The sequence below is a fragment of the Mus caroli genome, unplaced genomic scaffold (genome assembly GCF_978045245.1).
Source record: "Mus caroli unplaced genomic scaffold, Mus_caroli_1 scaffold_6, whole genome shotgun sequence".
Classification (NCBI taxonomy): domain Eukaryota; kingdom Metazoa; phylum Chordata; class Mammalia; order Rodentia; family Muridae; genus Mus; species Mus caroli.
In genome coordinates this window covers 22,376,732-22,397,313 of record NW_028227261.1, presented here as the reverse complement: position 1 = coordinate 22,397,313, position 20,582 = coordinate 22,376,732, and the positions used below count along the sequence as shown (strand labels likewise).

General features: G+C 50.4%; 1 protein-coding gene and 1 pseudogene across 2 annotated transcripts in view; one reads left to right on the top strand and one right to left on the bottom strand.

Moving 5' to 3' along the window:
- The window catches only part of Ncmap (non-compact myelin associated protein), a 28,314-nt gene extending 9,771 nt beyond the window's left edge, over positions 1–18,543 (bottom strand). Inside the window, exons 1-2 of one of the 2 annotated variants that reach the window (XM_085838388.1) lie at positions 18,410–18,543; positions 924–1,031 (exon numbers count right to left, since the gene is read on the bottom strand). The gene's annotated coding sequence lies outside the window, so the exon portion shown is untranslated. The remainder of the gene's footprint in view (positions 1–923; positions 1,032–18,409) is intronic. The other variant, XM_085838389.1, reaches the window with a different exon arrangement.
- On the top strand, positions 18,347–19,004 carry LOC147004197 (uncharacterized; annotated as a pseudogene).
- Positions 19,005–20,582: the final 1,578 nt, after the last annotated feature.

The window sequence follows — 20,582 nt, the reverse complement described above, 5'->3', positions numbered from 1 at the left end:
CACGTCTCCAGCGCTGCTGGGATTATAGGTGTGTGCACTGAGCCTAGGGCTTCACGCTTGCTAGGCAAGCACTCTGCCCACTGAGCTACATCTCAAGTCTGGAATGTGTTGCTATTAGGAGTTCAATGAACCTGGGCATAGTGATAATGCCTGTAATCCCAGCGCCCAGAGATGCAGGCAGGACGGTCAGGATTTCAAAGTTATCCTCAGCTCCAAACAGAGTTGAAGCTAGCCCAGGATAAGTGAGATACTATCTCTAAAGAAATAAACAAATAAATAGGCTAAAGATGAGAAATCAGGATGGCGGGCTCCCTGCTTGGCTCTTGAAGACAGACACCTGCCTTTGACGCCACAGTGAGGCAGACATGCTAAGACGCATTTGCCCAAATCTTCTGTCTAACCCCAGTACAAGTACCTGCTCCCAGTACAGGATGCCACAGAATACAGGGTTTCCTTTCCCATGGCTTCCCATCGGGACCTGAGGCTCAGAGCTACAAAGCTCACTCTCGTGCTCAGTCAGTCTGCAAGCTGAAGAGCAGCCCCGTGGAATGCCTGTGTTCTGTCACCTCCCTGCCCTGAGATGCACCTGGTGAGAGCAGTGACCAGTCATTGCAGTAACACTCAGATGCACACATACACACACACATGCATACACATGCCCACTCTCACCCATTCCCCGATTCACACAAACATGCACACATGTGTACACATGCACACATATAAACACATAGCCACACATACATACACCCTCATACCCACTCCCACCCATTCCCCTATAAATACACACACGTGTGCATATGCACATATAAACACATATACACACATACATATGCCCTCATACTCCCTCGCATCATTACAGATTCATTCAAGCATACATATATGTATACACATAGATACACACATGTATAAACACACACACTGACCACTGAGTAGTCTCCCAAGGACACAGGACACAGGTTCCTCCTCAGGTCCGTCCGGGTTCACCTCCTCGGTGCTGGGTTCCAGGTGCCGGTGGCGGCCAGTCACTCCTCCTTCAGGAAGAACAGTGAGCAACCCAAGAGCCGATCTTGCCTCGATCTTGCCTCATGCCGGCAGCGACAGCTCTCAATGGCATCTCTGTTCCTGCTACATCAGAGAAGGTGGGAGGAGGGCGGTGAACACTGATGGCTACGGGTGTGGATGCTTTCATGTGTGGGGGCCCCAGCAACCGTAGCTAACCAAGCCAGACCCAAGACAGGGGACTGTGCATGCCCAGTCCCTTTCCAGACCAAAGCTAATTTCACAACTACGGTAATGAGCATGGCTCTTGGCCTTCCCAGGCAGGATCCCATTCCACCCTCATCCTCATTTTGGAGGGGAGGGTGCAGCCACGGTGCACACTGCACAGAGGAGGCATCTGAGGTGCAGAGTGGACAGGAGCCCCACCTAATGTAGCTGTTAGCCAAAGCTATACCAGGCCAGAGGCTGAGTTCTGGGACGCCCAGCCAGTCTCCGTGAATCCCCTTCCCCCTCTTAGACTGCTTCCCAGAGAACACACACAGAAGAGATGGCCTTCGTGAGTATTGAGATGGACAGAAACCCAAGAGGGCTAAGGAGCCAGAATGCTTACTCCAGCTTTGATCTCAGCTCCTACCGTGCCGGCTCTTAAACACACTCTGACATACTTCAGCCTAACTTTACTCAAGCTAGCGTCTCTGTCTCCACAAGAGCCGGTTGTTCCCTCTGCTGGTTAACTGGTCCTGTGTGGGGGCTGGGCTGGGAAGTGTCGGAGGTCATGACCCTTTACATACTGACTCATCCTCCCTTTGACTCCCCTGGGGGTCAAGTGTAAGAAGTGTTATCAGGGCCGGGCGGTGGTGGCGCACACCTTTAATCCCAGCACTTGGGAGGCAGAGGCAGGCGGATTTCTGAGTTCGAGGCCAGCCTGGTCTACAAAGTGAGTTCCAGGACAGCCAGGGCTACACAGAGAAACCCTGTCTCGAAAAACCAAAAAAAAAAAAAAAAAAAAAAGAAGTGTTATCAGGAGGATAACTGCTGTCCCCCTCCACCACCTCAATACATCTCTGCCCTAGCCCTCCGCTGTGCGCCCAAGCTTCTCCCTGGAGAAGACAAGAAAACCAAATCCCCAGCAGACAAAGTCACAAATATCCACCTGCAACCCAGAGTTTCAGTAAAGCTTCCATAGGTGGGACAGAGCCCAGTAGGTAACACATAAGAAGCAGCTTCAGGCCAGGCATGATGGCACACGCCTTTAATCCCAGCACTTGGGAGGCAGAGGCAGGCAGATTTCTGAGTTCGAGGCCAGCCTGGTCTACAAAGTGAGTTCTAAGACAGCCAGGGCTATACAGAGAAACCCTGTCTCGAAAAACCCAAAAAATTAAAAAATAAAAATAAAAAGAGCAGCAGCCTCAGGCTCAGTCCTCAGCACTGTATAAACGGTGTGCACACCTGAAACATGGAAGGGTCAGAAATTCAAGGTCATCACTGGCTACACATTGAGTATGAGTTCAGCCTGGGCTACATAAGACCCTTACCTCAGCAATTAAAAAAAAAAAATTAAAAAGTGAAATCGGGGCATTTGCTGCCAAACCTGATGACCCAAGTTCAACCCCCACATGATTTATGAAGAGGGGGGACTTGTACAAGTTGTCTTTTAAGCTCTATCCATGCATCATCAAACATACACAAAATAAATAAATAATTAAGAAACCTAAATGAGATTAAAGAAAAGTTCCGACTTTCCGAATACTGGCGCTCTTTGGAGCTACAGACAATGAGGATCACTTTGTCGTCACCCCACCCCCAATCCCGCAGCTGCCCCTATTCCCTTTTGCCTTCTTTTCCATAAACCAACCCTGTCAGGTTCAGGAGCTCTGCTCTGTGTGAAACCGCATGGATTTCCTACTGCTGATAGCAGCATGGCAATTCTACCTCTGTCCAGTAGGTGGCGGTATCAGCTAGCTGTAGGTCGGTAACTAGCCTGCGGAACCCAAGCGTCTAAGGATTTTTTTTTCCTACCCTGGAAAAGAGCAATTCTATGGTCTCTGAAAACGTTCTTCTGGGTTAAATATCTTCCATTTCAGCAATCCTTAAAGTGGGCTATCGGGAGCCTGAAATATTTATAATGGCTTTTATTTTCTTTTCAGAAACACAGACTTGTGAAGCTGTGGCTGTCCTGGAACTTTTTACATAGAGCAGACTGGCTTCAAATTCCCAGTCATCCAAGAGCCGTGCCCTCATGCTAGGCTCAGAATGACTTTTTTTTTTTTTTTTTTTTTTTTGGTCCCTGATCCCTGCCTGAATTCTGTCATTACAACCAGGGCCTCCTTACCCACTGTCTTCACAGTTCCTGTTTGGACCTGTTCCAGTAGAGCTTTTCCAGTGGTCTTGTGGGGATTAGATTAGATGGGAACTGTAGCTGGGTGTGGTGGCACACACCCAGGACAACACTCGGGAGGATCGTGAGTTGGAGGCCAGCCTGGAGTTAGAAGGCTCTGTCTAACAACAACAACAACAACAACCCAAGCCGCAGTGTCTGGGGTATAGCTCACTGGTACAATGCCTCACTGGCCTGCTCTAGGGTCATGCCCTGGGTGTAGTGGTAAACCTAGCACTCTCCGACACAGAGCTATAGGCAGGAGAATCAGGAGACAAGGGCATGTACCTGGGGTGAGATGTCTGTCTGAAGGGAGTAGGGAGAGAAGATTCTACCAGCCAAGGACACTCCCCACTCTCTGGACAGACAGATCGGCTGCTGGGGTTTGGTAGATGAACTACAGCAGAATCCAAGCTCCCCGCCAAGGCCAAGGGAGAGATCTTCACTTCTACTTCAACAGTGCTTCCTCATCTGCCACATCCTCCATGAGAACCCCAGGAGGCAGCTGCTCCTGTGTCCACGGCCTTCTCCTTTACAATCAAGGAGACTGAGGACCAAGAGGGCCTCCGGAAGCGTGGAGCAGGGTACAGCAACAGCAAAGAGAGGCATAAAATAACTCGCCCTTGACCCACAGTAACAACCAGGCCTGTCGAGAACCCCCACCCCGTTTCTCTTTTAGTGCCCTGCTGTCGTGGCAGTATTGCTCCCATGAAGCAAGAGAACTTGGAGTTACTTAGTCACTTACTGAAAGCAAGATGCAGGAGAGAGAAGTCAGCAGGTAACAGTGCTCAGAGCGCAAGCCTGACGACCCAAGTTCGATCCCCGGGACCCAGAGTGGAGAGAATCGACTCCCCAAAGTCATTCACTCTCCCTTCCCCCCACTTCTCTCTCTCATATGCACACACACATGCACCCACATGTGCACACATTGCACACATCATATATACACATAATAGTAATGTTTTTCCCCACCCCACAGTCACATACAGGTGTGCGTGTGGAGGACAGAGGTTAACTTGGGTGTCATTCCTCAAGTGCGACCCACGGGTTTTATGAGACAGGATCATTTGCTGGCCTGAAGTTCATCACATACCGGCTTAGGTAGTGAGCCCCAGGGATCCTTTGGTCTCTGCCTCCCCAGCTCTGGAATAAAAGGCACTGCCTGCTTCCCAGCTTTTTATGTGGTTGCTGGGGCGTGTCAAACTCAGGTCCTCAGGCTTGTGGGGCAAGCATGTCATTGACTGAGCCATCTCTCCAGTGCCCCACCCCCATTGTTTTTAGATGTATTGATCTTATCATAGTGTGTTTATGCACTACATGCTACCTGGTGCCCTCATAGGTCAGAAGAAGGTGTCAGAGTTCCTAGAATTGGAGTTATAGATGGTTGGGAGCCACCGTGTGGAGGTTGTAATTGAACCTGGGTCCTCTGAAGGAGTAACCAGAGAGCTCTTAACCACTGAGCCATCTCTCCAGCCTGTTTTTGTCTGTCTTAAATAAGGCCTGGGGCTGGTGAGATGGCTCAGCCGGTAAGAGCACTGACTGCTCTTCTGAAGGTCCTGAGTTCAATTCCCAGCAACCACATGGTGGCTCACAACCACCCATCATGAGATCTGATGCCCTCTTCTGGAGTGTCTGAAGTCAGCTACAGTGATCTTATGTATAATAATAAATAAATCTTTTTTAAAAAAAGAAAAGAAAAAGAAATAAGGCCTGTTAGAAATGGAAAAGCTGGGCTGGAGAGATGGCTCAGTGGTTAAGAGCACTAACTGCTCTTTCAGAGGTCCTGAGTTCAATTCCCAGCAACCACATGATGGCTCACAACCATTCGGAATGAGATTTGATGCACTCTCCTGGTGTATCTGAAGATAGCTACAATATACTCACATATAATAAATAGATAAATAAATCTTTTTTTAAAAAAGGAGATCACTATAATAATTCCAGTTACTCGACAGGCTGAACTGCTACACGTTTGAGTTCAGCCTGATTTTACTATGTAACTCCACCCCTTACCTCAGTTTCCCAAGTACTGGGGACACAGAGCCATGTATCGTATCGTGTGTGACATTGTCTGGATTTGGGTTCCTGCCTCTCCTTCTGCCATTCCTGAGGACGTGGCAGGCTCCAAGTGCTTACCATGCATGACTTACAGAGAGGAAAGCTCACTGGGGTGGGGGTTCTCAACCCGTGGGTCCTGACCCCATTGGGGGAACATCTCATATCAGATATTCTGCCTATCAATCAGATAGTTACACCACAATTCATAACCATAGCAAAATTACAGTTATGAAGTAGCAAGCAATGAAATAATCTCAGGGTTGGGGTCAGTACAACATGAGGAACTCTATCAAAGGGTCGCATTGTAGGCAGATTGAGACTCACTGCTCTGCTCAATGGAGACAGGGTGTCCCAGGAACCCAGTGCTCCAGTGTCTAGGCAGGCCACCCTTTCAGGGAGCCCTTATCTCCTGATCTGTAGCCTCACATGGGAGCATGGCAGAGACCCTGATAGCTGGAATGTTGGCCTGAGAGGGAGGGAGGGGTCCTGGATTTAAATCTTACCTTTGCTGCTCATTGGCTGCGGGACTGTTCCAAAGTCACTTGTTCCCTCTAGAGTGCAGCGTTCTGTCCTGTGGAATGGGACAGTCGGGACCCAGTGACCTTCCTCTCAGCTGCTCACTACCTTAAGACGTTGGGCTTCCTGAGTGGTTCAGGGTGTGGCCCCTCACCCTCCCCACACTGGCTTGCCTAGCACAGTCTCCATTCCAGAGAGAACACACCCCCTGTTTCCTGCCCAAGTCAGAACCTGGCAGGGCAGGGCTGCAGCGAGGACTGCAGAGAGACCAATCCCAACTTCTGAAGCTGCCCGCGGTGAGAGCTGGACGGCTGCCAGTCACAATAGGCCTCAAGGTACAGAGGGGCATTTGTCCGGGGACCGGAGCCTCATGTAAACCTGCACTCTTGCTTTGGCAAGCCACCTCCTTTTCTCCACAGCCTCTGGGGCTGCAGTAGCAGCTCCTGCTTGGCTGTGAGGGGGGTGGGGGGATGGGCATGCCGTGTGGATCCCTCTGGGGGGCTGGAAGCTTCGGGAAGAAAGCAGATGGGAAGAGAGGCAGACCACCATTTGTGCAGGGTCACACTGAGGGTCACAGAGAGGGTAGAGGATGGCACAGTGGAAGACCGGAAACGCTCTGAACACGGCCAGGGGTGGTCAAGAGGGCCAGGGACTGGTTCTGGACTCCCTCACTGACTAGACAAGAGACTGTGGGCACAGAACTCCCTTCTCTTCTGGCCTTGGTTTGTTCTGCTGTAAAATGGGGTGACTGTCTCCACCTTAGGCTGAGAGGACTCTATCAAATAAAGTTATTAGTGAATACCCAGTGAGGTATAGTAACGATAACAGTTTGGACCCAGATGGGCTTGGATCTTCATGCTACCTGTTAAGCAATTCAACTGGCAGTGTTTACCTACAAGGCTGTAGCTCGATCCCCATCACAGCATAGATTGGGCAAGGTGGTGCACACCTGTAATCCCAGCACCCCAGAGGGTGAAGAAGAAGGGGCAGGAATTCAAGGAGCTCAACAAAAGACAATATTAGTTCCTTGCTTGCTGCCGTGACAAAACTCTTGACAAAGTCAATGTAAGGAAGGGCTTATTTGGCTCACGGTTTGAGGAAGGGCTTCTCACCCTCAACAGCTCATGGCCCTGCTGAGGGTACAACAGTCATGGAGGGGAGGGGCTGGTGCAAAGAGGTGGCTGGCTGGTCAGGCTGTGTCTGGAGTGAGGAAGGAGACCCGTCAGGAGTCGATTGCATGGTAGTAGCTGCTGGCAATCAGGTGACATCTTCCCTTGCTCTCCCAGGGTACCCCGTGGTGCTGGTAAGATTTCAGACGGGTCTGCTCATTTTACTTATCCTAGTTTAGGGACGTCCTCACAGACAGGCCAAGAAGCCTGCTTCTTGTGAGATTCTTTTTTTTTTTTTTTTTTTTTTTGTTTGTTTGTTTGTTTGTTTTTTGGTTTTTCGAGACAGGGTTTCTCTGTATAGCCCTGGCTGTCCTGGCACTCGCTTTGTAGACCAGGCTGGCCTCGAACTCAGAAATCCGCCAGTCTCTGCCTCCCGAGTGCTGGGATTAAAGGCGTGCGCCACCACACCCAGCTTCTTGTGAGATTCTGTCGAGTCAATATTTCTCACCGTGCCTCTAAGGACTTTTTATTTTTTAACGTGGGGGCCACATGTTCTTCCACCTTAAAAAGTGCTGCCCAGTTTCTTTTTTCCTTGTTGAGACAGTCTTATGTCATAGGCCAGGTGAGCCTGAGATTCACGATCCTCCGACCCCAGCCTCCTATATTCTGAGATTCCAAGGGGGAGAGCCCACAATTGTCCATTCCCCAACCGTGATTTGATTTGATTTTACTTTATTTGTTTGTTTGGTTTGGGAGACAGGGTTTCTCTGTGTAGCCCTGGCTGTCCCGGAACTCACTCTGTAGACCAGGCTGGCTTTGAACTCAGAGATCTGCAACCCTGAGTACTGGGACTAAAGGCATGTGCCACCACTGGCCCGGTTTCCCTATCTTTGACTTTAAAATAAGCTATAATCTCAGTATAGGGCCTTCAAAATATTGTGGGGCTCCCTACAGTACCTGGTGGCTCTCACACGGGTTCAGGATTCTCTAGGTGCCTGTCTGTCTGGGCATCCTGTCCTGTATCTGCCGGACCCCGTGTCTTCACCTCTGAGGATCCTCTCCAGAGCTCAGAGTCCTGGGACCTGATGCCTCACTCTCTGCAGAGCTGAGCTCAGAGCCTTGGTTTGTGAAAAATGTCCTCTTTTCTGCGTGGCACATATTCTGGTCCCAGAGGCTGAGTATATGCTGTGTCTAGAGGCTGATAGGATCCCAAGAATTTCAGTTGTGGGCGGGCCAGCCTGCTGTGGCCAGGGCCTCCATGTATTTTAGCTGGAGTGGCCATGGTGAGTACTCATAATGGCTCTGCGCCTGAGGCCTCACACTCCCATCTGTCTGAAGCCCCATCGCATCCCCTTTACCTCACACCCAAGGACCCTTAGGTTCCAAGAACCTAACTCATCATGGCCGCAAGGATCAGAGCAAGACCCAGGCACCTTGTGCTTCCCAGAGCCCCCAGCATCTCCCTCAGCAGGCTGTAGGGACTATGGAAGATACTCTGAGGTGTGCAGAGACCAGACAAATGTATTGGGCACAGAAGAGGCTGGGTAGATGCCCTGGATGTGTCAGGGTACTGAGCAGGGAAGGTACCCTGTCGCTGCACGTTTCTGGGAACTGTGTGTCCCCCACTGGCTCCGAGTGTCAGGGAACCCTGGCCAGGAGGGGCTGTTGCTAAACAGGCTAGCAGGGACTTCATTTCCTTACCAAGAAGTCCAGAGTCACGTGTTTACCACAGAGCAGAGCGCTACAGAACTATGGCATGGACTCTGTCCATTCAGGTGCCTTTAAGTAGCTATGAGGGAGAAGCTCAGAGTCTTAGAGGAAAGGGGTGAAGGCAGAAGGCCCTGGATCCAAAGCTTATGTTGGGGGCTTATCGACAGCATTTACTCTACAGAGATTGGTAAGGCAGAGAGAGGAAGAGAGATCTGGCTGGGCTCAACTTGAGAATGCAGACTGGGTGGGGGACGGGGACATTCAGGAAGGGGAAGAGGGTTGCCTGGCCTGGGATTCTGGACTATACAAAAGGAGAGGGGAACTGTCACGCTCTGCTTCCTGACTCTGGATGCCGTGTAACCAGCCACTTCCACATCCTACCACCATGCCTCCCACGCAGTGATGGACTGTGTGCCCTTGAACCCGGAGTCAAAATAAACCCTTTCTCCCTAAAGTTTGTTTGTTTGTTTGTTTGAATAGACTTATTTATGTATGTGAGTACACTGTCCTACCTTCAGACACACCAGAGGAGGGCATCAGATCCCATTACAGATGGTTGTGAGCCACCACGTGGTTGCTAGGAATTGAACTCAGGACCTCTGGAAGAGCAGTCAGTGGTTACTGAGTCATCTCCCCAGTACCCCACAAAGTTGCTTTTTCATCGGGGTGCTTTATCATAGCAGCGGGACAGTAGCTGAGACAGCATGGGTTTGCTGTTAGGATAAAATGAAATGTGTACAAAAAGCCCTCAGGTGGCACAGAGCCTCACTGGACAGATCCGCTTCCTTACCGAACCTGCTGGAAGGTCTCTACGCTCGCCCAGCTTGCAGTCCAATCCAGACAAAATCAGAGCTGGGGTGGGGGAGGAGAGAGGGTAAGGGGGAGGAGAGAGGGTAAGGGGGAGGAGAGAGGGTAAGGGGGAGGGGGGGCGTGGTGCTTAGTCAGTCAAGCACTTGCCTCAAAAGCATGAGGACCCAAGGAAAAAGGCTGGGTGTGGAGGGGTATATCTGTTTGTCTGTCTGTCTGTCTGTCTGTCTGTCTGTCTGCCTGTCTGTGTATAATTTCAGGGATGGTGGATTGGGGAGTAGAGGGGAGTAGATCCCATATATAGATCCTGTATAGAGCACCGAGTGCTGTGACACACATGGAGGAGTTGTCTAACAAGGAGGAGTCCCTGAGTTCAGGTGACAGCCAGGTAGAGGAGTGTAGAAACTCACAGGCTTCAGACCCTGAGCATCTCTTTTGCCTGGACTCAGATCAAAACCTAGAGGGCATCCGGGGAGCAGCGGCAGGTGGATCTCTGTGAGTTCCAGTACAGCCAGAGCTACATAGAGAGACTCTGTCTCAAAGTCAAAATCCAAACAAAACAAAACAAAACAAAAAACATAAAAGGACACTGGAGGCTGGGCAGTGGTGGCGCACGCCTTTAGTCCCAGCACTCGGGAGGCAGAAGCAGGAGGATTTCTGAGTTTGAGGCCAGCCTGGTCTACCAGAGTGAGTTCCAGGACAGCCAGGGCTACACAGAGAAACCCTGTCTCGAAAAACCAAAAAAAAAAAAAAAAAAAAGGACACTGGAGGCCCGGCAGTGGTGGCGCACACCTTTAATCCCAGCACTTGGGCAGCAGAGGCAGATGGATCTCTGAGTTCCAGGCCAGCCTTCTCTACAGAGTGAGTTCCAGGACAGCCAGGGCTACACAGAGAAACCCTGTCTCAAAAAAAGAAAAAAGAAAAAAAGAAAAATCAAACCAAACCAAAACCAAGCAAACAACAACAAAACAGGAGGCTGGAGCTGGGTGTGGTGTTACATGACCCTAATCCCACTAACCCTAACCCTGATTCATGACTTGGAGACAGGAGGAGCAGAAGTTCAAAGCCAGTCTCAGCTATATTGTGAATCTGAGACCCTGTCTCAAAAAAAAAAAAAATCAGGCTCCCAGGGCTGGCAAAATGGCTTCGTGGGTAAGGACACTTGCCTGTAAGCCTTAACAGCTCCCTACATGTGTGCCATGACATATGGACCCCTCCAAAATAAATAACTGTAATAAAACATTAAAATCAAAACAGCATCCAAAAGATCTCAGTGGGCAGTCACAATGCAACAGTCACACCGATGGCACTAAACGAGATGGGTCACATAACAAAGCCAGAAGTCATGAATCTGGGAAAGAGACAGACAGGGAGGAGGGTGGGGTGGTGGAGGGATGGGATGGTAGAGACCCATTGGGGGGGGGAGGTGGGGGAGGGGAGAGGCAGATAAATGTATCATAAATAAGTGTTAAACTGTCAAGGAACTAACTTAATCAAACAAAGGAAACTGGAATTCTGTACTGGGAAGATGGCCCAGCCAGTGAGGTGCTCGCCTGAGTTCACACCCTAGGACCCGGGTAAAAGCCGTGCGTGGTGTTGGGGAGATGGAGGGAGAAGAATCTCTGAACCTCACTTGACTGCAGGCTTAGCCTAATGGATGGGCTCTGGGGCAATGAAGAGTGGTGTGTGCCTGTAATCCTACCACCCAGGAGGCAGAGATCGGAGGGTCACAAGTTCAAGGTCATCCACTGCTACAGGGCCAGGCTTGGCTACCTGAGATCTCCCCTCAAACAACCCAAACCAAACCAATAAACAGAAATAACAACAACAACAACAACAGCAAACGGGTTGGAGCAAGAACAACAGCTAGCGAGCTGGAGCGAGAAGAAAGCACAAGGTCCTGAGTTCAATTCCCCCAGCAACCACATGGTGGGTTGTGAGCCACATCTCACAACCATCTGTAATGGGATCTGATGCCCTCTTCTGGTGTGTCTGAAGACAGCGACAGTGTACTCACATACATTAAATAAATAAATAAATAAATAAATAAATAAATAAATAAATAAATCTTTTAAAAATAACAACAACAACAAAAACAAACAAAAAACAGAGCAAAGCAAGGGCTTTGGTGACCCTGGTGACCTTGGCAGGCAGGGTTAGCACTGGCACAGCTGAGCTTCTGTTTCCCTGGATGGAGCCCAGCCATAGCAAGCCCTTGGCTTAACAGTTCCTGTGGCTGTCATTCTTGACCAGTGGCTTAGGCTGCCAGGCTCCCAGGTGGGCCCATTCTCAATGGTCATGTCTCAAACAAAACTTAACCGCTTGCTCTCTAAAGTGCCGAGCACCCTCCACCCTGCTCTCTGCAGGGTCGCTATTGACTGTTTTGTTTCATAGTGGGTCTTGATGCTCCACCTTCGGAGGCTTTGTTTATTTGCCTAGGAATGATTTCATGCTGAGTTCATGTTTGGAGGACAGTTTGGCTGGCGTTGGGACCACAGATTGAATGGTTCTTCTCTTTCCGTTCCGAGGACAGCGCCACCTCTGCTTCCTTTATCAGAGTGGTTGCTGGGATTTGAACTTCGGACCTTTGGAAGAGCAGTCGGGTGCTCTTACCCACTGAGCCATCTCACCAGCCCCCTTTTTTTTGGTTTTTCGAGACAGGGTTTCTCTGTGTAGCCCTGGCTGTCCTGGAACTCACTTTGTAGACCAGGCTGACCTCGAACTCAGAAATCCGCCTGCCTCTGCCTCCCGAGTGCTGGGATTAAAGGCGTGTGCCACCACGCCCGGCTTTTTTTTTTTTTTTTTTTTTTTGCAGCTACTGCTCTTAACCTCTGAGCCATCTCTCCAGCCCTCACTTTTTTTTTTTTTTAATAAAAAGGTCTACGTTCTATAGAGGCATGGAGACCAGAAGAGGACATCGGATCCCCTGAAACTGGACTTTTAGATGGTTTAAGCCGCCATCTGTGTGCTGGGATTTGAACCCAAGTCCTCTGGAAGACCTTCCCGTTCTCTCAAGCGCTGAGCCACTCCTCCAGCCAGTCCCTTATGGTTCCAGTCTCACCTTCACTGTGATGGAGGCTTATCTCACTATTGGTTATTCTGAGTCTTTAATATGTGTTCATGCAAATCCCCCAGTCGTTTTCAACCTGTGGGTCTCCACCCCTTGGGGGTAGAACTACCCTTTCCTTGGGGGTAGCATATCAGCTATTCCGCATAGTGGATATTTATAATTCATAACAGTAGCTAAATTACAGTTATGGAATAGCAGCAGCAAAATAATTTTACAGTTGTGTGTGGGGGTCAGCAAAACATGAAGGGTCTCGGCATCAGGAAGGCTGAGAGCCATTGCTCTCTCCTGTCACTTCTGAATTTTAAACCTGAGTTCCTTTCTCGGTGATTTCCTCGTTGACCTCTTTTGGGGTTTCTTTTCTTTTCTTTCCTTTTTTCTTTTTCTTGACAGGTTCTTACATAGCCCAGGCTCGCCTTGACATCTCTATGTACTTGTGGACAACCCTGAAATTCTGATTCTCCTGCCTCCACCTTCCAAGTACTGGGGTGACAGGTGGACAGCGCCGTGCCTAGCGCCTCCCTCCGCTGGGTGAGGGTAAGCTGTCCATCTCCTTCTGTGACTTGGCTTTGCACATGGATAGATTATTATTGTCTTTCTATCACAGAAATCATATCAGCTGCTGCTCTGCTCTGGGTCTGAGATGTCCCTGCTTGAGTCACTGATCGAGTGCACCAGCAGACGCCATGACCAAGGCAATTTACAGAATAAAGCATTCACCTGGGGGCTCACAGTTTCAGAGAGAGTGAGTCCATGACCATCATGGTGGGGAGCATGGAGGAAGGCATGGTGCTGGAGCAGTAACCAAGAGCTTACAGCTTATATCCTGATCTGCAGGCAGGCAGGCAGGCAGAGAGAAAGAGAGAGAGAGAGAGAGACAGACAGACAGACAGACAGAACAAGAGACAGAACGAGAGAGAGAGAGAATGAGAAAGAGAGAGAGAACTCGAGAGACAGCAAGCACACCTGGCATGGGCTTTTGAAACCTCAAAGCCTACCCCTAGGGACACACCTCCTCTGGCAGGGATACACCTCCTAATCCTTCCCAAACAGTTCCACTGACTGGAAACCAAGCATTCAAATAGCAGAGCCTACAGGAGCCGTTCTCATTCAAACCACTCCCCCAGCAAGCTCACTGTTTGAATACGTAGTCTCCAGCTGGTGGCACTGTTTGGGGAACTTCTGAGTGTGTGTGGATCCCTGCTGTCCAGCTGGTGGCAGTGAGTCTCTGGGGTGGCCCACGAAGGTTACAGCCAGCTGTGGTTTGAAGTGAGTTACTCCTCAAGCCTCCAGCATTACAGGTGGAGCAGCCATCCTTCTCCATGGTGAAGTAGCTAGACAGATATTAACAACCCCACAGACAACTGAAGATGGATTCCGTCCCTCAAGGTCCACGTTGGACTCCACCTCCCATCACTCCTCTGCCTTAGGATTTAAGTACCACACGTGAAGGGCAGTTTTATTGAAGCCCATTAGGGAAAAGCTAACCTTTTTTTTTTTTCTTTCTTCTCCCTCCAGCCCTGCTCACTCTGGCGGCCCAAAGATTTATTTACTTATTATATGTAAGCATACTGTAGCTGTCTTCAGACACACCAGAAGAAGGCATCAATCAGATGTCATTACGGATGGTTGTGAGTCACCATGTGGTTGCTGGGATTTGAACTCAGGACCTCTGGAAGAGCAGTCAGTGCTCTTAACAGCTGAGTCATCTCTCCAGCCCAGGGGGTGGGGGGGGGAGGAGGTAGGATGAGGAGGCTAAATCTTCCCAGTAAAAATTAGAATCTGAATTCCACCTCTGGCTATGACACTCTATAACTACCTGGAACATTACACACTATTGTCTCCTTCCCAAGCAAATGGTTACTTTCAAGAAGACTTGCTGAGAGCTTCTGCAGTCAGTTCTGTGTCTGCAGGGTCCATGGGCATGAGCTCAGCAGGTCACAGCTGAATATACTCAGAAATAGGCTGGCTAGACGGCTCATGGGGTAAAAGGGCCTGCCGCCAAGCCTGACTACCTGAGTTCGATCCCTGGGGACCCACATGATAGTAAGAGAGAACCCTCTTTCAGAAGTTGTCCTCTGGCTAGACAGTGGTGATACACGCCTTTAATTCCACAACTTGGGAGGCAGAGGCAGGCGGATTTCTGAGTTCAAGGCCAGCCTGGTCTATAAAGTGAGTTCCAGGACAGCCAGGGCTACACAGAGAAACCCTGTTTCAAAAAACAAAACAAAACAAACAAACAAACAAAAAACCAAACCAAAAACAAAACAAACAAAAAAAAAAAGTTGTCCTCTGAATGCCGTGGTGTGCATCCCTCCCTGATCCCCTGTACAAATAATAAGAATGTAATGAAAAGACCCATATCTAGTTGTTATTCCCCCAAACAACAGTTTTACAATTGCTTATACTGTCTTAGGTGTTTAGGCATCAGCAGAAATCTAGAGATGGTTAAAAGTTTGAAGAAAAAAAAGTTTAAAAAAGTTGGATGGTGGTGGCCCATGTCTTTAATCCCAGTACTCAAGAGGCAGAGGCAGGCAGTTCACCGTGAGTCTGAGGCCAGCCTGGTCTACAGAACAAGTTCCAGGACAGCCAGGGCTACTCAGAGAAACCCTGTCTTAAAATAACACAACAAACAAACAAGTATGGAGGAGATTGTGTTTATGCTTTGCTATTTTACATACAGGATATGACTGTCATAGGTGTTAGTATCCGTAGGGGTCCTTGAACTCCCATGGTCATCTTTGGCTATGGAGCAAGTTCGAGGCCAGCCTTAGATAGTCTGACTCAGGCCCATCCCTGGGAACTCCACCTGGGTGTTCATACTTCTAAAGCTTGTTTGTGCAGCTGAGGGGGTGGGGGTGGGGTTAGGAAGGGATGAATGTCCCATCCATAGAGCACCTGAGGCTTTTGGAGGAATTCAGCTGAAGGCACAGGCCAAATCCGGGCCCACTGGCTGCTCTCAGGATCACTGCTAATGTCTCTAGGACCAGACACTGCAGCTGGATGAGGGAGGAACAGAGAGGAATCTGCCTTTGTCCTCTGGGCATCCTTCAGGTCTGCAGCTGGAAAGAGAGCTGAGGTGTGGCTCCCAGAACGTTTGAGAGGACTAGAGGGTCTGGCCTTCTCGAGAAGTTCCGGGTGAAAGGGTCCACCATGCTCAGTGGTAGGAAGAATTTTAAAATTTCAAGGCAGCATGCCCTAAAAATTGTCACAGCAGGTCCTAGACCCAGGTTTCTCCAAAAGGGGGCACTGACATTATTAAGTAATTGCTGCTGATCGATAAATCAGGGAGTGGTAGCTCGGAGACACGAGGTTTAAGCCCGATGCGGACACTGGGCACAGTGTAGGGTAAAGTCCCTGCTGGTCTTCCCCTCCTCAGTTCTGGCACAAGGCCAGCTGAGTTTCTAGGTCCTTATGATTCCCCAAGGTGCCCAGTCCTTACACCTCCCACTCTGCTGCCACTGGGATCCTGCCTTGGGGTCTCATCAGCTCAGGCATGCCTGGCACAGACAGGAGGTCCTGAGAACAGGCTCCAGACTAGCTATAGAACAAGCCTTGTCTCAGAGACAGACACACCCTCTTTTCCACCCTCAGACCGAGCTGTAAAGTTGCTGGAGAGTTTTGGACCACAGAACTTCTCCTGGATCTGCTACCCTGCAGCCGGCTCCACCTTCCCCGGTGCCGCACTGAGTGGGGGAGCATGGAGCCCCACTACAGGTAAGTGACTCAACTCTGACCCCCCCTCCCTGACTTTCTGCCTCCTGCCTACCTAGCCTCACTGTGGATCAGGAATTCATCTGAGGACAGGGCACAAACCTATCCCACCAGATCTTAAAGCAAAGATGGAATCCAGATGGGTCATATGCAGAAGAATGGAGATGGAGAACCTGCTGGAGTGTTGGGGGGGGGGGACCAGGGGCATGGAAGCCAGCTAGGGGAACCCACGTGCTCTATGTAGCCCTAGCAGTCCTGGAACTCAATTTGTAAACCAGATTGGCCTTGAACTCAGAGATCTGCCTGCCTCTACCTCCTGAGTGCTGGGAGTAAAAGCGTGTGCTACCACCCCCTGGTCGACCTTAAAATTCTGATTCTCCTGCCTTCCCTGGTTCTGCCACCCTGCCCCACATCCCAGGGCAGGGAGGCAGAACCATCATGGCTACCTCATGTCTGGCCTTTCTTGAATATGCCCATGTCCAGCAGAGGGCTGTTATTTGAGAAGAGCCACTGGCATGGGGAGAAGCAGAGGTGTCAGATGAATGAGAGGGTGTACCCCTAAGCTGGGGGGACATGGGTGAAGAAAATCACAGTTCTGCCAGGACTGCCTCAAAGCCAAGAGCGCAGGTCTACAGTTCACAGAAAACTCCCCGAGTATCTGCATGTCCCCTGCAGTGCTGGGGGTGGGAACAGTGAGGGGGGCACTCAGCATCCATGCTCCTCCCTGTTCACTTAGAGTTCACAGTGAGACACAGGTGGGTTCGCTGTATGTATGTATGTATGTATGTATGTATGTATGTATGTATGTTCTGCCTGCATATATGCCTGCACGTCAGAAGAGGGCACCAGATCTCATCATAGATGGTTGTCAGCCACCATGTGGTTGTGGGACTTGAACTCACGACCCCTGGAAGAGCAGTCAGTGGTCTCAACTTCTGAACCATCTCTCCAGCCCTATTTACTTATTTTTAAGGATCGTATTACTATCTAGCCTGGGCTGGCCTTGAACTTGAGACAAGCCTCACCTTTCACCCTCGAGAGTACTGAAATTACAGGCATAGGCTATCATATCTGGCAAGACCCAAGTAAGTGCTACAAAAGGCCTTGACCTTGCCTTTCTGGGGGACCGTGTCCCTGTCTCTGTCCCTCTGGATGCCCGCACTCCCTCCAGCCTCAATCCTCCACGTCAGATCTTTGCTACTCACGTTATCACATGGCCACCTGGAGGTCACCAGAACCAGAAAGGCCCGGGATAGTGTTTACTGCTGTTACATACAAGCCTGTGTCCAGCCTGAGCTACAGTTCAGGTGGTGATATGAGTCCAGTTGGAGAATTAGGAATTAGGTGGGCAATCCCAACCACAGAGACCAGGGGAGCCTATCTATCTTCAAGCCCAGCTCAGCCGCCCGCCCGTGCCTGCTCACCACACACACCAGGAGGTGCCCAGCTCCACCCAATGCTGCCACTCTTAAGCCCCTGGTTTAACTACGAGCCCAGCTTTACTGGAGCTGGTGAGGCAATGGTGAACCAGACACAGTCCCTGATCCTGAGGAGCCAGTCTGGCAGAAAGAAATAGCTTACATAAAACCAAATCACCGGTTCGTTTAGATACAAGAACGTTTCACTTAGGTACAAGAAACCGAATTGGTTAAGAAGAGGCTGCCTCAAGGCGACAGCCAGCCAGGCCAAGGCGGGGACCATTCCGGCTTCTTTGCTCCTTTCGCAGCTTCTCAAATCCCCCAACCCTTCTTCCAAGAAGAATCTTCCTCCCGCACCCCAGGGCTTCCCCACCCAGCCCCTTTGGAGGCAGAGATCGCAGTCATTCCCTTCCACCTCAAGGTACCCAGGACTGGAGTCTCCCACTATCAAGGAGCGGCTGATTCAACATCTCGCTTATTGACTTTGGTAGGAGCCCGGGCCCCTTCTCCGGGTGCTGGTCTCATTGGACTGCACAGCTCCTGGGGCCTCCGAAGGAGCGCGCTCTCCTGGATGCCCAGTTTATAAACCAGGCGAGCTCAGGACCCGAGGGGGAGGGGAGTTCAAGGCTCCTACCTCTCGCAGGCTTTTCTTCCGGGAGTCCAGGTCGCTCCCGGTGACTTCGTGGGAGCGGACAAGGAAACCACCAGCTTTCCGCATGCCAGAGATGTCGCCCAGCTTCGGGGTGCTTCTCAGCTTGCACCCTGAACACCTCTGTGCACCGGCGTCCGCAGACAACCGGGAGATGTTGCTGACCTTTCAGCTACCGGCTCACGCCAAGGCGCGCGCCAGGCTGGGGACCCCTGGGGGTCAGGAGAGCTATCTTCCGCGGGCCTGAGCCCCTGTGCGCTGTCCTTCCAAGCCCCCGCGTTCCGTGCCCTGTGCCCTACCTGCTCCACACCCCAGCCCCGCCTCTTGCAGCCGCCGCTGTCGCCTCCAGGTCCTGTCCCGCCCCATCCCGCCCAACTAGTGACCACCCTCCCCCATCACCTGCCCAGCGCTCCCGCCCCGCCCCGCAGTGTCCCCTCGTCGCTCTCTCCTCCTGCCGCTCAAGGGGACTTCAGGTCTGGCACCCCCGCACCCACTTCTTCCAGGTTGGAATTGTGAGAAGACAAAAGAGGAGGAAGGGACCTCGCATAGACGGAGAGCGGCATCGGATGAAGCGAGCTGATGGAGTGAAAGTGTGGACCAGCTGTGGGAACCGAGGACCTGAGGACTGGCAGGTGACAGAAATTCCTCCTTAGCGCGATTAGAAACTAATTTTCGAGTGGTACACAGGCAGCAGAGGCAAAGGGATTGCTGCGAGTTCAAGGCTGGCTCCAAAAACATAGTACGTTTCAGCTAGCATGGGTCAGTGGGTGATGTGCTTGCCTAGCAAGCGTGAGAAAATTCCCCGTTTCCTACCTAAAAATCAGCGCGTAGGGTGGGGTGGGCTTAGAAGATGCGCTTAACAGAAGTTCGGCTCCCAGCACCCACATCAGGAAAGGCACAATTGCTTCTAACTCCATCCCCTCCCACATGAACACATGCACACACAAAATTTAAAAAAAGAATTACTGGGCTGGTGAGATGGCTCAGCGGTTAAGATCACTGACTGCTATTCCGAAGTTCAAATCCCAGCAACCAAATGATGGCTCACAACCACCTGTAATGAGATCTGACGCCCTCTTCTGGTGTGTCTGAAGACAGCTACAGTGTACTTATTTATAATAAATAAAATCTTTTTTTAAAAAAAAGAATTATTGCTTCCCCAACGAAAATAAAAAACAGCACCCCCACTTTCAACTAGGCTGTGTGCATCTTCACGGTCTCCGGGGAGCCACACGGTCTCTCTGGCACACAGTAGGCTCACAACCAGATTGAAGAGATCCTTGTATAAACAGGGAAATGAAGTACCAGGAAGACAAGGTGGGCCTCAGGTCCCCAGAAGGTAAAGTGGCAGGCTAGGAGTAGAGCCAGGAAATGACTGGGTCTGGACCGAGCACCCCCAAGTTGCTTCCATGGCTCCCAGTGCAAAGAGTTACTTGTACTTTGATAGGAAACTCCGTCGTGGGTTTGTTGACACACGTTGTTAGACAATACCATGCATGATTCACTGCTTCACCAAAGACGGAGTGGCCACACATGATGGAGGAAGGCAAGGTAGGGGGCACTCCTGGCTCTGAGCTCCAGTCCCAAGGAACTAGAGTAGGGTCTCTTAGGGATATTCTGGGAAGTTTCCAGATCCTCTTCTGGGTATGGGGACAAGATCTCAGTAGTTAGATGGCCTTGGGTTCAAATTCTGCTCCATGGTTTACTAATTCCAAGACAGGTGTGGCTATGGCTATGTGTCTTCAGCTCCGTGCTACTATGGCAAGGACTAGAAATGGGATGCTTCAGGTGATGGGCAGGCTGGGGACATTTATATTTATTCATAGAGCCAGAGAGAAGTGTACACACACACACACACACACACACACACACACACAGAGTTCCCTCTGAGAGATCTGTTTATGGTCCTCCTATCTTCTGTATCTCTGTCCATCTCTCCCTTTCTCCCCTAACATACCACATCAGAACAAGTTCTCACACTCCTATAATGAAGGGATGCAGGGACAGACCCTTTCTCTCCCCCAGTTTTTTTCTTTTTTAAAATATTTACTTTTATGTGCATTGATGTTTTGCCTGTATGTATGTGTATGTATGTCTCTGTATGTCTCTGTGAGAGTGTAAGATCTTGGAATTACAGATAGTTGTAAGCTGCCGTGTG